At 31.9% G+C, this 17,036-nt stretch overlaps 1 long non-coding RNA gene and 1 other non-coding gene across 2 annotated transcripts; one reads left to right on the forward strand and one right to left on the reverse strand.

Moving 5' to 3' along the window:
- Positions 1–8,117: 8,117 nt before the first annotated feature.
- LOC107908948 (ABC transporter G family member 1) lies at positions 8,118–16,908 on the reverse strand. Its single transcript, XR_005910557.1, has 10 exons — positions 16,760–16,908; positions 16,412–16,468; positions 14,246–14,467; positions 13,963–14,168; positions 13,192–13,830; positions 13,005–13,091; positions 12,644–12,769; positions 12,359–12,553; positions 12,039–12,125; positions 8,118–8,833 (listed from the first exon to the last, which is right to left on the reverse strand). It is a non-coding gene; the product is annotated as an ABC transporter G family member 1 (transcript).
- Positions 9,104–10,939, forward strand: LOC107908949 (uncharacterized). The gene is made up of 2 exons (XR_005910558.1): positions 9,104–9,502; positions 10,415–10,939. It is a non-coding gene; the product is annotated as an uncharacterized lncRNA (long non-coding RNA).
- Positions 16,909–17,036: the final 128 nt, after the last annotated feature.

Consider the following 17,036-nt stretch of genomic DNA (forward strand, 5'->3'; position numbering starts at 1 on the left):
AAATTCTCGAATTTTTGTGCCCCCAATCATCATTCTGATCTCATTATTTAACCCTTCCTCAAATCTAATACACATTTCTTCTTCAGTCGGCACAATATCTCGAGCATATTTACTGAGATATACAAATTCTCTTTCATATTCAGCTACCGTTCGATTTCCCTGTCGCAAATCAAGAAATTCCCTCTTCTTCTTGTCCAGATATCTTTTACCAACATATTTCTTTTTAAACTCATTCTGAAAAAATTCCCAAGTAAGCGTCTCTTCAGATACTACTGCTTCCACAGTTTCCCACCAATTATATGCTTCTTATTTTAATAGAGACACAGCACACCTCAGATAATCATCCGGAGAACAAGCCATTTGTTTAAATACTCTTACCAGACTTTGTAGCCAATACTCAGCTTTTACAGGGTCATCATCCGATCTACCTCGAAATTCTTCAGCTCCAAACTTCCTAAACTTTTCAATTGGAGAGTGTTTACTAGATTCAATTGTCGAAGGAGGTGGAGGAGCAACCGGGGGTACCACAGGTGGTGCAGTAGGGAGAGGAGGTTGTGGAGTTTAAGTTCTCCCTTGCATTACATCAGTAAACCATTGATTCATCACTCCATATATCATATTTTTAAGATCTTGTTCTTGAACCAGAGAGATTGGAACATTACTGCTTGTTCCTTGTTCAGAGGTCTGTACTCTACTATTAGCTTCTTCCTGTTCATCACGTTCAGGTCTATCTGACATCTTTATAATCTATAAAAGAAAACAAGAATCAGATCGGATCATACACATCACACTATCACAGATTTATATGGCATGTATTTCTCAACACTCTACTCATTACATTCATTCCAAGAATCGACTAAACCGAAGCTCTGATACCAATAAAATGTAACACCCTATACTCGAGACTGTTTTTGGAGTCGAGCATGAGCTGTTACTTGACTTAACTTAAAAGTTCGGGGCATAAAAATTTACTTTCAAAATCAATTTCACTATTCACAATAAAGCTGTCCACCTGTGCATCAGTCACTAAAATAATTATAAATCAAGGTAAAAAACTCAAAATTTAGATCCGTAAATTTTCCCTGAAACAGAACTCATATATATTTTTACCATAAAATTTTTATAATTTTTGGTTCATCCAATTAGTACAGTTTATTAGTTAAATTCTCCCCTGTTTCACTGGTCGACCATCCTGACCTCTTGTCACTAAAATTCAATTATCTCTTTGTACAGACTTCATATGGTAATTCCACTTATTTCTACTGAAAATAGACTCACTAAGGAATCTATATATATAAATAATAAATCATAATTCCTTCTGTAAAATTTTTAATGAATTTCTAAAGTCAGAATAAGGGACCTTAAAATCATTCTGACCCTGTCTCACTAAAATTCAAATATCTAAAAATATAAAACTCTTTTTCTTACTCTATTTTTTTCATGTGAAAGTAGACTCATTCAGCTTTAATTTAGTATCTCACTCAGCTTCTAATTCAATTTCCACCATTTTTGATGATTTTTCAAAGTTACCTCAATGCATATATCCAAAAACTGTTCCATTGCAAATTTTTAAAAAAAATTCAATATAACCCCTTTATAAGTTATCTAACCTTCCCTGCAAATTTAAATCACAACCAATAGTATTTCAACTACTTCATTTAAATACTAATGAAGTTCCGCCAATCAACCATTTCAAACTAAAAGCATGGATATATTTCGATATCTAACACAACCATAACATTCAAATTTATTTTGCATACTTGGTCATTCATACTAATACTTTTTACTTCAATTCCCTATACATGCCATATAAATCCAAAAAGTTGTTTAACAAAATCTACCGGAGTAAATCTGGATAGTGTGATCGTTGATGTAGATCCGATCCTCCGAACGTATATATATATATCAATCTACAAGAAACAATAAACACACACAAGTAAGCTTATGGAAGCTTAGTAAGTTCACAGTCTCATAATAAAATCTTACGAAAATTTCACTAACAACATTAACAAACAATAAAAATTCAGCATTTCCAGCCAACACAATCTCAAATAATAAATATATCCAATCGAGCTCAATATCAGGTGTCAACTTCTATTCTGACATTTAGCTTCAATTGCACTTACAAATACCTGTCAAATTAAGGATCGTCTTACGGAATTGAGTACATCATTTGCCCGGTGCCATAATTTGCTTGAATATTTCACATTGCTATAACTCAGTATGATTTTCTTCACGAAAATACCATACCTACTTTTTACAACTCAGTATGGTTTTCTTCACTGAAATACCATACCTACTTTTCAGAACTCAGTATGGTTTTCTTCACCGAAACACCATACCTACTTTTTATAACTCAGTCTGGTTTTCTTCACTGAAATACCATACCTACTTTTCAGAACTCAGTATGGTTTTCTTTACCGAAACACCATACCTACTTTTCACACTTTGTCATGGATCCACCATGGACTTACCCGTCAATTCGTCATTGGTTGCCAAACATGTGTACTCAATCCTGCGTATCCCTTAATTTGAACTAACAATCTCGTTTTATTCTCATTTTACCATAATGATAATTCAACAACAACATACAGATTGATACATTATATCATTCCCACATTAACAATTAATCCTAAAAGTTCAACCGTATGAACTTACCTAGGTCGATTTGCTGAATTTGTAAAAGTTCAGGAACTAATCAGCTACTTTTTCTTTTCCTCGACTTGTTTCGGGTTCTCGATCTAAAATGCAAATTTATTCATTCATCAGCATATAATTCTATTCTAATTCATTTCACAATTTATGCCCTTCAATTTTCGAAATTACACTTTTACCACAAATTTTACAGTTTTTACAATTTGATCCTTACTCAATTAACCCCTCAATTGATCTAATTTTTTTCAATTAACACCTTGTCCAACTATTTTAGACCACTACATATCCTTTCATATTCAAAACCGCAACACCAAACCCTAATTCCAAACTTTCTCACAATTAAGTCCCTAAAATCAATTTCTACCAAAATTACTCAATAAAATCATCATATAATAAAATTAAAACTTTAATTCCATGTTTATTCATCATAAACTTCCAGAACTTATTCATAGTAACTTACAAAATCACCCATGGAATAAAAAACTAATGCATTCAATAGTTGGACCTAGTTGTAAAAGTCACAAAACATGAAAATTTCAAAGAAAAAGCAAGAATTAAACTCACATGGTATAAAAATATGAAAAACCAACTTTCTTCAGACCTCCTATGGCGTTTTTGCTGATAAATTATGAAGAGATCTCTAGATTTTTCACTTTTATCTTTATTTTATATATTTAATTTGTAAATTTTCCAATTTTGCCCCTATTTCTCCTTACTTTCTGTTGATTTTTCTTGCCCAACCGTCCAGCCATATAATTTAGGCCTAATTGCCTTTTAAATCCCTCCTTCTTAGTCACTTAAGCTATTTGACCACAATTTAACAAATTTTGCACTATTTCCAATTTAGTTCTTTTTAATTAATTGACTATCCAAACGTTAAAATTTTCTAACGAAACTTTTATACTAACTCAATGACACACCATAAATATTCATAAAAATATTTATGGTTCGGCTTATGAACTCGAGGTCTCGATACATCGTTTTAGACCCAATTTACCTATTAAATTCTTTTTAAAACACAAAATTCACTAATTCAAAAAGTCTTCTAAATTCACACTTGACCCATAATTATTAATTTATTAAATTTTAAGACTCACTTGCCAGATTTAGTGATCTCGAATCACTATTTCTGACACCACTGAAAATTAGGCTGTTACATGGAGTGTTGGATGACCATCAAAAAATCAACCTACGTCAATTGCATATGGATTGGTCGAGATTCTGGTCATACTACATCCAAATGTGGGAAGATCGATATGATTATATACCAACTCGGGAACCGATCATCGTTCCAGAGTTAAAGCGCGTGCCAGAATACATTCCATGGTTTAGGATCTATGGCAAGCCGTATTTACTGTCAGAAGATGAGAGGCAGCGGCACTTGCGTGTCCAAAGGGAACGACGTGGCCCTTTAAATCCAAGAAGGGACGACGACACAAGCCCATCAGGGAGGCCTAAACATTCACCTGGCTCATCATCAACGCCCATATAATCACCAAGCCCAGCAACAGCACCGACACAGTCACTCGACCCAGCAGTTCAACCGACGATACCCACGGCACAGCCTCTTCATATGATGCCAGGTGCGTATCCTAGTCCTTTTATGTATCCTAGCCTTTTTATGTATCCTAACCCTTATATGTTTCCTTTTTCTAGTCCTATGGCAGGTTGGAGTCAATGGCCTGATTCATCTCCATATTCGATTACACCGAGTGGACCACCGATGTATAGGCCAGCATCGCACGAGGGATCGCAAGAGGGGCTGTCGGGGAGCTCTTATTTTTACCAAACCCCATCACCGTATGAGTTTCAAACAGCATGATTAAAACATCTGAAATATATAGGTCCACCAATGGTACTAACCCACAAAGTGATTAAATTTCATGTGAATATTAAACTTCACTCACCACCACTGCCTCTTTCTTGGTTTCATGTTTGGACTGAAAAGTACCTTAATTTCCTTTGCATTTTCCATTTTTGCATTTGCCCTCAATTAAATTATATATATGACAATTCAACTAAGTTCCCATTGCACCAATCACATTAATAGCTTATAACTTCGGATAATAACATTTATACGAGTGATTAATTAATTTTTTTCAATCAATTCGGTCAAAATCAATTATTTTAATTTAATCGGTTTAATCCATAACCAATGGGCTATCTTGCTAGACTCGCAAGGCTTCAACTACTCACCTAGGTTTAAGAAATTTGTTTAGTCTATAAATGGACTAAAATTTTGCACAACTCAATGTAGGTCCCATTGGATTGGAGCTTGATTCATTAATAGACTCAAGAGGATTTCCATCACCTGTTTTTGCTTCAAAAATCCTTTTGGGAGCACGTCAACATCTCAATACAACTTTTAAATTATTTATAATTTTCACAATGAAAGTTAAATTGTTTTAGGAGGTGAAAATTGAATTATAAATTTTTATAAGGTAAAAGTATAATTTTATTTTATATTATTATTATTTTAAAGGAATTAAATAAAAATATTTTTATTTTGTGAGATAGAGTATAAGTCTATTATATATTAATTTTTATTTTTTTTATTTGAAAAATTTTCACTAAGAAGTTTTCTCCTTTCTATATTCACCTTTGATAATCTATTTAATCTATAAAACGATGTTCGAACTTTTATCTTTAATATAATTGAATTAACAAGGAAATAATATTACATTTATGTTTGAATTGATATATATATAGTCTAATAATGGAAATTAGGGGTGTTTATTCGGTTAACCGACCCGAAATAATATTAACCGAATTAATCGACCTTTCAAAATTTTTAACCGTTAACCGAACCGAAATTTTTTCAAAAAAAATTAACCGAATCAAAATTTTTTCGGTTAATTCGGTCGGTTAACCGAATTAACCGAAAGTTATATATTTTTTATTTTTGGTTAAGAATTAACCGAATTACCCGAATTAACCGAATTGAATCACTACATAATTAAATTATTTTTATACTTTTAGACTTTAGTTTTAGTTTTAGAATTTTATTTTTATTTATTAAATTATTTGTAATTTTTATGATTGGGTTGGGTTGGGTTGAATACTTGGTACTTGATTGCCAAGTCGTAGTCTTTCAGTAGCTCTATCCAACATCATTGGCGTAGATTTTAATTCTTCTGTGTCATCAAGTACTTTAAACTCTTATGGTTTGAGAACACGCGACACTTCTCCCAATAGAGATAATATCTCTAAATTTTTAGTGCTAGCACCACAACTGCTAGTTCTAAGTCACGTATTGGATAGTTCTTCTCATACGGCTTGAGTTGGCGAGATACATATGCCACAACCTTCCCTCTTTTCATGAACACACATCTTAGCCCATTTAGGGATGCATCAGTAAACTATGTACTCCACGCCAGACTCTGTCTAAGCTAAAATTGGAGCCTCTGTTAGAACTGCTTTCAGCTTGTCAAAGCTCCTCTAACACATTTCTATCCATTCAAAATTTTCTTTCTTTTTTAACAGTCGCGTGAGAGGTGTCACCAACATGGCAAACCCTTTTAGAAATTTCCTGTAGTAACCCGCAAATCCCATGTAACTACGTAGCTCAGTGACATTTCTTTGCAGATTCTAATCGAGCACAACTTTGATTTTATTAGGGTCTACTTTGATGCCTTCTGCAGAGATGACGTGACCTAGGAAATTGACTTCTCTCAGCCAAAATTCGTAATTAATGATTTTGGCATACAACTTGTTCTCTTGCAAAGTTTTTAGCACAATCTTTAGGTGTTCTTCATGATCTGTCATGCTTTTAAAGTAGAATAAAATATCATCTATAAAGATGACTACAAAACAGTCCAAGGCTGGAAGACCCTATTCATCAGATCCATGAATATTGTTGGTGCATTCGTTAATCCAAATGGCATTACTAAGAACTCGTAATGTCCATAGTGTGAGCGAAACACGATTTTTGGAACATCATCACCTTTAATCTTTACTTGGTAATAGCCAGACCGTAAGTGAATTTTGGAGAAAATTGTAGCTCCACTTAACTGGTCAAACAAGTCTTCTATCCGAGCTAGTGAGTACTTGTTCTTCACAATCACTTTGTTCATTTGACGATTCCCATCCTTCTTTTTTACGAACAAGATTGGTGCACCTTAAGGTGAAACACTAGGTCGTATAAATCTTTTGTCCAGAAGATCTTGTAGCTAGTTCTTTAACTCTTTCAACTCTAATGGCGTCATCCTATATTAGGCACAAGATATGGGTGCAGTACCAGGCGCTACCTCAATCAAAAACCCTATCTCTCTGTCTAGTGGCACGCTTGGGAGTTCTTTCGAAAACACATCAGAAAAATCCTTCACAATCAGAACTTGGTTGATGTTCTTCCTAGACTCAGTAGAATCTATAATATACGCCAAGTAGGCATCTACGGCTGTAACTATTAATCACATATGTCCATAATATAATATCCATAAGGATTAAAACATAATTACACCATATGAACTTACTTGGCAAAGACTAATCCGCAATTTTTCTTTTTCTACGAATATCCTTCGATTGGTTTAAATCTCAATCTAAATAATAATTTAATTCAATTATCAATTCTAAACATCATTTAACAGCATACTATAGCTATATATCAGTTTAATTTCATTTTTTAGATATTCCTTCAAGTTTTTCATTTTATTCAATTTAGTCCCTAAAATCGAATTTGCCATAACTTTCAAATTTAAGTTTCGATTTCGAAACCGATCTCAATATAATCCTTATATAGCTCTCTAATATCTAAAATTACATATATTTAACCTTAATTTGAAAATATTTTCACTTTAATCCCTATGTTCAAAACTAACAACTTTCACTTTACAAATTAGTCCTTTTTCAGATCTAAGCTCAAAATCTATCAGTTTAGTACCAAAAGTTTCAAGATTCAACAGTGGAAGCTTTTATAAACTTTAAAATTTTTGCAAAATAGTCCCTAGGTTAGCTAAATCAAGCTTCTGGGATCTCAAAAACATAAAAATTACAAGAAAAAGACTTGAAATCACTTACCAATTTGAAGAACAAAGCTTGAAAAATTAAAGAACCTTTCTTTCTCTCTTGGACGGTAATGGAGATGAAAATAGATGGAAGATGATAGTTTTTTTTGTTTTAATTTAACTTATAAAGCTTAGTAAAATTGTAAATATTAAGATCTTTCAGTTTAATCTTAATTAATCTATTATTAATCATCTTTAACTCTTTTAATATGCATGACAACATCATCATCCACCAAATATTACTAAACATTGGTCTAATTGTTTAATTAATCCCTTGACAACTTAAAAATCTAAAGCGATTAACATTTATGACTTTTACGATTTAATCTTTGTACCTTAATTAACTATTTATTCAAATAAATAATTGTACCAAAATTCAATATAATATTAAAATAGTCTCATAAATATTAAATAATAATATTAATGACTCGATCATTGAAAAACGAAATTTTAAAACTATTATTTTCGATACCACTGAAAAATAGACTGTTACACGAATAAAATTTTAAATCAATATTTCAAGCAAGATCAAACTTGAACAAATATAAAATATGTTAACAACATTTGCGTTTTAACTTGTTGATGCCGAGGAACAAAACCCTATAAAAAAAAACCATGGCAAAAAGTACCCCAAGATCAACCCACTTCGGGGTCGCCATTTCCACATGCCATATATCCTTGAACGCATCTTCCCCCGTTAAGATCATCGGCCTCGCCCCTCCACTTCCAACATTATTGTTATTATTATGAGAATTCTCAAATCTCAACCCTTCAGACTCGTTCTTTAACAATCTTTGGTAAGCATACTTGTGGAAAGCAATGTGGTGTAAAGGGTATTTCAGCACTGGCTTGGGAAGATCGGCCGGTGATCGGAAGAATCCGACGACCAACATCATTATACCTTGAATCCCAGCACCTACTATGTTTCACGTAAGGAAATTGGGTACCAAACTGGCAACGACCATCATTAAGCTCTCGATCAGCTTCATAGAAGCAAATAATGTGGATATAGAGAAAAAGAAGTGTTGAAACCCTTTTTGAAGACCCGGAATGTAATAATAGATGGTGCCTGGGATTAGTGAAATTACTATCAAGAAGGGAATAGCCGAAATGGTGTTGGCTAAGACGAAAGCAATGATACCGTAGTGCCCGTTTAACCTTTCTCGTTCGAACACCTGAACACAAACATATACATATAATGGAGGAGTTAATAGCTTAAAAAAAAAGGAAGAGAATTTATTTACAGCATGTTTGGTTGCCAATACACCCCTAATCGGTGGGCCCCACTTATTACGCCTCTAATCCGTTGTTTGGTTCAATGTATTGCTATTACGGCGCTAACCTATTACTGACCTAATCGGTGAAATCCACCGATTTCTAATCCCTCCCTTTTGCTCAGTTTAGGAGCTGCTTCAGTTTACCCTCCCTGTTTTACCCTCCCAGGCTTCACCTTTTATTTTCTTTTTCTTTACAACCGATTTGCTCCTTCTTAATCTTTTCTTTTCTTTTTGTATCATTATAGCTCCAAATTTTTGTTGTTTGATCGAATCCAAAATATTAATCTCAGCTTCGCACAAAAACTGTAAGTCAAATACCTTTCTATCAGCAGTTTATTTCTTTATCGTTTTCGTTGAATTTTGCTTCTCGTTTAGATATTTTTTCAGTCGAATCCGTGATGAGTTATGAATATCAGATATATGTTATCATTATCTTTATTTCTCGTTGTAGTTCCTTGAATTTTTTTTTATTTTGTTGAAACCAAATGAAAAGAATCAATGGAGGGGCTGATAAAATGCCCTAAAATTGAACCAGAAGACAACCAGTTTCAATTCTTATCTTCCCAGGTAATTCTTATTATTTTTTCTTTCTCGTGTTAAATATCTGTTTGGTTGTATTGAAAACCAAGGAAAAGGAACTGGAAAGTTTGTAAATGTTGTTTCTCTGCTTTTTCTAATTGGGTTTAGCCCAGATGGTTGAATGAATAACCTTAACTAAGATGGAATACAATTTTCTATTGTTTATTCTTTTTTTCTTTGAAAAGGGAGCATCTGTTAGTTTTAGTTTTCTTTTTGTTTTGGATTAATTGTTATTTAGCTTCTCCAAGTAGAGGGTTGTTCTTAGTATTTCTTTGTATGACAAAATTTGAAGGTTCTTATTGGATGCCTGAGATTGATCGCACTGTTTTAGCAGTGCTGCATTGTTAAGGATAGTCAGTAGCTATTAGTCAAGAGTAGCTGTTAGTCGAAGCTGTTATACAATTGGTTCAATTGTAACTATTTGCTATCCATTATAGTCTGCTAAGGAGTTAATAGTAGCTGTTAGTCGAAGCTGTTATACATATTCTTGTATGAATAGCTATAGAGACTTTATTGTAAAGAGATCATCTATGCAGATTGATAGTATTTCAATATCAGATGTCTTTCTTCTTGTATGTTTAGTGTGTATCTTGATATGCATTGATGTGATTTCCCAGTATTAGAGCAAATATTGTTTAAATTGTAGGTTATTTAATTTGATATGGATTTTAGTATGGCAGCAAGTTTTATGTCGAAATGTACCTATAGGCTATAGCATATTTTGCTTCTTCTTCTTTTTTTTCTTTTTGCTCGCATAATATGCTTATCTTTGTTCTTTTAGTTTGTGGAATAACTTGTTAATCTTGGTGAATGATAGCTATTTTTATTTTGATTTTTTTTGTTATTGTTGTTTATTGGTTCAAGGAAAAACAATAGTGTTTTTTTTAATGATGGTGTTAGGATCCGGAAAAAGTGGAGGAAAGTAGAGAAAAATGGACTCTTACAGATACCGATGTTATGCAAGATGGAAAGCAGCTTAAAAGGTATGAATAATTATAAAATTTATAAAATTTACAATTATATTTTATTATCAAGTTTTTGTTTTAAAGTTACATATAATTATAAAACTAGAGTATGAGGAGTATAAGCTTATCCATTTGATAGCCTTTGTGAAGGAAGGAGAAGAGTCTGAAATGTGGGAGGACTATCCTTATCTCTTAAATGAGTTGTGAAGTTGTCGAGAGAGTTATTTATAAAAGGTTTGCCAATGAGATGGGAAGCAGACTGCTAGCTAGAAATTCATGCATCTTTGAATCACCAATTCAATTAATAAGCTTAAGTAAAGGAAATAAGGACTTTACATCCACCAATTCAAGCAACCTATATATACCCTTTTACAGTCTGCATTGTTCCTTGTTTCAATTCATTACATCATTCCTTCAACTCTGCTATATATTATTACCGTCTCCAGATAACCAAACCTTTTATTGCTAACTTGTAAAAAAATTATGAAAATACAACAGAGATCATTGAGACATTGTTGAAGTTGGCTTGCATGCAGACCAAGAAGCAGACCAAGCTGTCCGAGCCATACAAGTTGCAGTTGAAGCTTATGCTGCTGTTTTGTTACTTTCAAATAGATATTTTATTATTTGGTTAGATATGAACTAAGTTGTTGATATGCTTGATGTAATTAGGTGCTGATAGATTGATAAATCAGCTTTACTAAGTGTACAAGCAATGTTTATCAAAAAGTTACTAAGCCACTTAGTGGAGTTAGGTATGTGTTTAGGTAACATTTTCTTATTTTTGACCAGCTGATTGCTTGGTATATGTAATGGCATTGTGCCTTCATTCAAATGTAATGAAACCTTTCAGAAAATTCTTCTTCATTTGGTCTTTACTTAAGCATTTTTATTCATAAAGATCTTGTTGTTTTTGTTTTGTTTGTTGAGCAAGATATCAATGCTTTATGCTTAAGTTTCTGTCAAAATTTCTCATTCTGTTTGGATATTTTTTATTTTTAATATTCCAAATTATTAAATAATGCATTTGTTAAAATAAAAATAATTAAATGCATAAAATTAATTAAATTATATGTTTAATTAAAATAATTAAATTATTTGTTTCACTAATGATATTTTAGCACATTAAATATGTATTGTGGTTTAAAAATAATAAAGTAGATTATATATTATTTTTATAGTATTATATATTATGATTTTAGTAAATTCATGTAAGAATATTTAATATTAAGAATTTTATTAAATTATATTTAATAATAATTATGTTAAAATATGATTAAATTATTTAATATTTATATTAATAATCTTATTAAAATTTAATAACAATAACAATAATCATCTGCCTAAAAAAAATTCTGCTGAGGGTATTCTAGTCATTTTAGTTTTTTTCATTATGCTATTACACCTCTATTCCATTCAACCAAACACAAAAATACTATTACGTCTCTATTCCATTACATTCAACCAAACAATTGATTTGCTATTACGCCTCTATTCCATTACGACTCTATTCTAATACAGTGAATCAAACGTGCTGTTAGGGTTTAGGTATTACAGACCTTCATTTCCTCCACAAAAGAAGGGAATCCACCTACGGTCATGAAGGTCAGAATTGCAGTTACAAACAAAAGCAATGCACCTCTTGCCTGAATATTCAAATTTTATAAAACTATTGTTTTAGGATAACAGTCCGTCATTCTCAAACTGAACCATAAATTTGAAAAAGGGTAACCTTAAATTTATTTGTCAAGGAAAAACAAAAGCATTTTAAAATTATGGTGACTTTTAAAATTAGGGTTTAGGGTTTATGAAGAGTTTTGGCATATCTACCATAGAAATTTAGCATGAGGAGTAGAATTGCAGCTGGTTTCTGGGTTACCTGGATTGAACCGTAGCTGAGGCCGAGGTTGTTAAACAGGACGGCGAGGGTTAAAGCCAATGCAATATAGACAGCTAGACGCCATCTATAGTAACCTGGATCTCGATACATGCTAATGAAAGATCTTCTAGTAAGAACATGACACTGGGTAAAGAAGGTTATATGTCTTTTCTCCTTCTCCACTGCTCTGCTGTGCTGAAGTGAAATCCATAGAGCCCAACATGTGTTATTGTAATCTTTCCCCCAACAAAACAGAAAGTGCCTTTTTGGAGACAGATTGCAAACCTGTTTACAAATTTGAGCTATCTCTGTCTGAGCATGTTGGAATATATCAGAAGACTTGTATGAGTTCACCAGAATGCTGAATACTTCCTCGGTGGGGATTTCATTAACGAAGCCTTCCTTAATATCCTAATGAGCAGAGAAGCAAACAATATTTATAAATTTTAATTTCATCAAATATTCCTTAACTATGCTTAGATTTTAGATTTTAAATTTGATGTCTAATCAACACCTAATCATTAATTTAAGTATTTTATTACAACCTTTTAAAATTTAAAGATTTAGAATTTGATTAGGTGGAATTAACCCTATATTTAATGCTAAAAAATATCTCCAATGGAGTTTATGAGAAACATCTACGTACCTTGTCGAAATCCTTGTTAATGGTTTTGAGAAAATGATCCGATGGATTCTGAAGAGTCGGGCAAGGGAATCCATTGGAAGCAAAGAACTACACATTCAAACTCAAAATAGGTGATTCTAAACTTCATTCTTCTTCTAGTTCCATCGTGTAAATCACAAAATAATGCGAAAAACAAAGATGGGGTTACCTCGTTTGCAGCTGAAAATGTACCAAAGTACACAGTTTTGCCTGCAGATAGAAGAAAAAGACTGAAATAACTGAAACACTTCAATGCTAGGCTGATGGATGGATGCGATGATTGTTCTTCGAACCCCATCTCTTCGATTCAGGCTGGCAATGCTTCTCATCACATGATACGAACCTGCACTATCAAGTATCAAGCCCACTGGTGGGTTCATCAAGGAACAAAAGCTTAGGGCGTGTTAATATTTCAATGCAAATGCTAAGTCTCCTCTTTTCGCCACCGCTTAGCCCGTTATTTCCCCCACCGACCCTTGTATTCATGGCGTCTTGCTGTCCCATTTCTCTGATCGTCGTTTCAGCTCTTTGTTTCTTTTCTGACCTCGATATGGTATCCGGTAACTGGAGCTGAGCCGAGTAGTATACGGCTTCGGTTACGGTCAAGGTATGAATCAGTGCTTCATCTTGTGCTACGTATGCCTGTTAAAGAAATGAGAACAAACCAAGATGGCGATTAATGTTTGATTTTGATTTTTGGATTTGATACATATTGAATGTCATCGTTCCGATGTTCCATAACCCATGGTCTGTTTATGCCCATTGATAAGAATATCTCCTGCCTTCCTTGTGTGAGGATCCAATATCCCTGGAAAATGAAATAATGAAGTGAAAAACATTTTACATTGAAATGGTTTTCTTTGAGATTATAAAAAATGCATGGCATTAAGAAGGGCGGACTTGCCACATCCTGAAGGACCCATTATAGCCAAGAACTCACCGGGACGTGCAAAGCCAGTCAGGCCCTGTAGGATTGGTCGACCATTTTTACCATTAACAACTGTGACCCACAAATCCTTCCATGTTAAGAAAACGCCATCCTCGGCATCTGTGCTGCTACTTTTTCCTGTATGAATCCTTGGCGTTGAGTTAATGGATTCCATTTCTAATACAGCCTCGATCTCCGGTCTATCCTGCATGCTGCAACTGCATCAAATATTTATATCAATGGCGAGAAGATGAGTTTGGATTGTTGTTATTTGATGTGGGAAAAGAGATTTTACATTAGAAAACCAGATAAGACAATCCCACAAGATCTGTTAGAATCTGCATTGATTACACTTGACATTTAATGTTTCTCCGATAAACACTTTATCTATAACAGCAATGCAGATGAAGGAGTTGATGCTTATATAGAATTTCTTTCGGGCAAAGGAACTTTTGTTTTAGTCAGTTCCGCCTTGATTCCAGCAATATCCGCCAATGCGTACCATTTCAGCACAAAACTGGAATACACAAATCTTTATTTCAAATTGATATACATTAGCTGTTGCATAAATAATGTTGAAAAAATATAAATATTTTATTTTATTATTGTTTATAGTAATAAAAATTTGAGAAAACTATAGAATTAGTTATCCAACTATTAGTATGTTTTTGTTTCGGTTATCCAATTATAAAAATTTTCAATTTAGTTACCAATATTTTAGATCATTTCTATTTAGTCACTTACATTTTAGGTTGTTTCTATTTTGGTCACACTTTTCGTCAAATGGTTAACAGAATTGATGATGTGACCTTCTTTTAACTGATATAATAACTCATTTAGTCATCAATAATTGCACGCTAATTTAATCTTCACACACATATAATTAAATGTAAATTATATATTATGAAAAAGTAAAAAAATATAATTTTATTTATATAAATAATGTTATATGTGTTTAAATTTAATTATAATTATAAGGCTCAAATATGCATTTAGCCCCCTAAACTTGACACCTTCCCCCAAGTTAGTATTTATGATTTTTTTGTCCCAAGTTGATACTTGAATTTTCATTTCGTCAAGGGTTTTGATACTTTTTTGTAACTGTGTTAAATATAGGATATGTGACATTCTTAGGTTGTGACACGTGGCACTAATGATGCCATAATCTAATTTTTTTATAAAAATATTTAAAAATTTAAAATAATATATATAAATTATATAAATTTCTTAAAATATAAAAGAAATTATAAATATAAAAATATATGTATCTAAAAATTTAAAAATACTACAAAAATAAAAAAAATCTTAAATTCAAGTTAGGAAAATAAAAAACCCAAAAAAGTTACATCTTTTTCTGATTAAACTACAAATAAATTAGATGAAGGATAAATTTTACAATAAAATTAATGCTTAGAGATGGGTGCAGATTATTACACAATACTTCAAGCTGACAAGATTATAAAAGATGATGATTTGAAAAAGTCTTATAGGAAGCTTTCTTGTTTATTTTTTATTTGTTAATTACTTGATAGGTTTCACAGGAAAAATTGGGCTCCTCTATGTTATTAACACGATCATGGATGAAGTTTATAAAAATCATAAATTAACTGAGTTTTTGGGTTTATCAAAATCACAAATTTACATGTAAGTTTATCAAGATTTATTTATATGAGTTTAATTATAATTATATTTAATTATATGTGTTTGAGGTTCAAATTGATAGAATTTGAAAATGTGAACGGTTAAATTTATTGAATTATTTAGAATTAGGATTAAGTTGATAGAATTTGTTAGTATTAAGGATTAAATGTGTTATTATACCAGTTAGAAAAAAGCCACATCATTGCTTTCGTTAACCATTTAAAGGAGAGTAGTGATCAAAATAAAAATGATTTAAAACACGCTAATAGTTGAATGACTAATTCTATAGTTTACCCTAAAACCTTCAACTTCAATCAACTTCAATCGTTAAAGTTTACCGACTTTCAATTTTAAGGTTTAAATTTTTAAGTAGAAAATGGAATAAAGAATAAAAAAAAGTAAAGAATTTATATAACGAGAAAATGAAAAGAAAAAAATCCTTAAAAGTTTCACGAACACAATTTTATGTATACATTTTTATAAAATTATCATCTTATATGTTTAGAATGAGATGATTTTGTTGTGGATAATTTTATTGTTTAACGTGTAGAATGATCATTTTTCCTTTTTTATTTTGAATTTGTTAAATGATGGGTTTTTATGAATATTTTATATTTAAAATTTATTTAATCTCGCTTATTTGATATTTGCAAATGTTTTTATATACATATTAAACAATTTTCAAAAGTATTGATAAGTCCAAGATGATATGCGAAAACAAAACATTACTAATACGTATCAATTTCAGTAAAAAAACGGTGCACCACCAGTGTAGCACTAACTACCTTAGGTCGTGCACCCATTTTAACGAAGTACTCACACTTTGTTGAACAAACCGCTTTAAGCAATCGGGCTCTCCGCCAACTCCGCTATGAACCTGTAGTGTTCAAAAACACTATTAACTTCATGACTGCTAGATACATCCAACCCTATCCCGTCTCAATTTCATTTTTACTAATTATTTTAATATTCTCAATTTAGACTTCAAATATGAAAATTATGGTTAAGGAGAAAAAATTAAAGAACTTAGGTTTTTTTATAGTACTTTTTTACATTTTTATCTTTTTAATAGTTATATATATAAATGCGTGAATGTAAATTTCAAATAATGAAGCAGGACAAATAATTATTATAACCTCTACATACCCATTAAAAAAATCGCCCTCACCCATTTTTCTGTAGCTTGTAAAGAAGATCTGTTGAGAAGGCGAGTCCGTCGAAGATGAAGATGGGCAGCGAGATAGTTTTCTTAGGTTTCTGTTAGGGGAAAGGGGTTTTTTAGGATTTTGAAATATGGCCAGTTTTGGTTCTTTTTGGGCCTTTGTTTTAGTTTAGGTGATTGTTTTTTACTTTAGTTTTTATTTGAATAAAATGCAGGCCATGTTTAATTAATAAAAGAAAAGAAAATTAAATTTATCATTTTTCTTTTATTCCTTATTTATTCC

The sequence above is a fragment of the Gossypium hirsutum genome, chromosome D02, assembly GCF_007990345.1.
Source record: "Gossypium hirsutum isolate 1008001.06 chromosome D02, Gossypium_hirsutum_v2.1, whole genome shotgun sequence".
Classification (NCBI taxonomy): domain Eukaryota; kingdom Viridiplantae; phylum Streptophyta; class Magnoliopsida; order Malvales; family Malvaceae; genus Gossypium; species Gossypium hirsutum.